This window comes from Octopus bimaculoides, chromosome 15 (genome assembly GCF_001194135.2).
Source record: "Octopus bimaculoides isolate UCB-OBI-ISO-001 chromosome 15, ASM119413v2, whole genome shotgun sequence".
NCBI classification, from domain to species: domain Eukaryota; kingdom Metazoa; phylum Mollusca; class Cephalopoda; order Octopoda; family Octopodidae; genus Octopus; species Octopus bimaculoides.
The window spans coordinates 46,822,777-46,823,721 of NC_068995.1; positions in this window are offsets into that span (position 1 = coordinate 46,822,777).

The window sequence follows — 945 nt, forward strand, 5'->3', positions numbered from 1 at the left end:
TGTGTGTGTGTGTGTGTGTGTGTGTGTGTGTGTGTGTGTGTGTGTGTGTGTGTGTGTGCTTGTATGTATTCTAATATTTCGCTTAGACATAGCTAGGCTGATATCCTGATGTAGGACACAATATACGTATGGTCCAGAAAACACTGTTATATATATCAACGCATATGCTTTCTCTTTCATGCACGCGCGCACACACACACACGCACAACACGTACACACACAAACACATGTGAATAAGAATATCTGTCCTCCTTCAGTATGTATGTATATTCTGTACGTATGAATATGCGTAAATGAATGTATGCATTGACGTAAGGGCGAAAATTAAAAGCTCCAGATACAAGACAAATAGGTTCATTAAATGGCTGGGGCTGATGGTGGTGATGGTGGTGGTGGTGACGGTGGTGACGGTGGTGATGGTGAGGGTGACTTTGGTGGTGATGTGCTTGTTGTGGTGAAGGGTATGTTAGTGTTTCGGGTAGTGAGGGTGATGTTGTTGTTGCTGTTGGTGGTTTTGGTAGTGGTGATGGCAGCGGTGATATTATTGATAGTTGTGGTGGTGGGGATTAAATGCACTGGCAGTGGTGGTGGCGGTGGTGGTGGCGGTGGCGTTAGTGATGGTGCTGGCGGTGGACGTGGGTGGTGGTGGCGGTGCATTTGTTGCTGCAGGTGATGTCGACGGTCGTGGTGATGATGACATCGGTGATCTTGATGGTTGCATTAATAGATATGGTTATGGCGATGGTGATGATGGAAATGCTTGTTGTCGTTGCTGTTGATGTTGTGGTGGTGGTGGTGTTGGTGGTTGTGGTGCTGGTGGTGCTGGTGGGTCTGCTAGTGGTGGTGGTAATGACGTCGGCGTTGTTACTTATTATGGCGACGGTAACTTTGTAGCTAATCTCGCGGTCAGATCTGATCACCCAGATCTATGATGAAAGGCGGTTC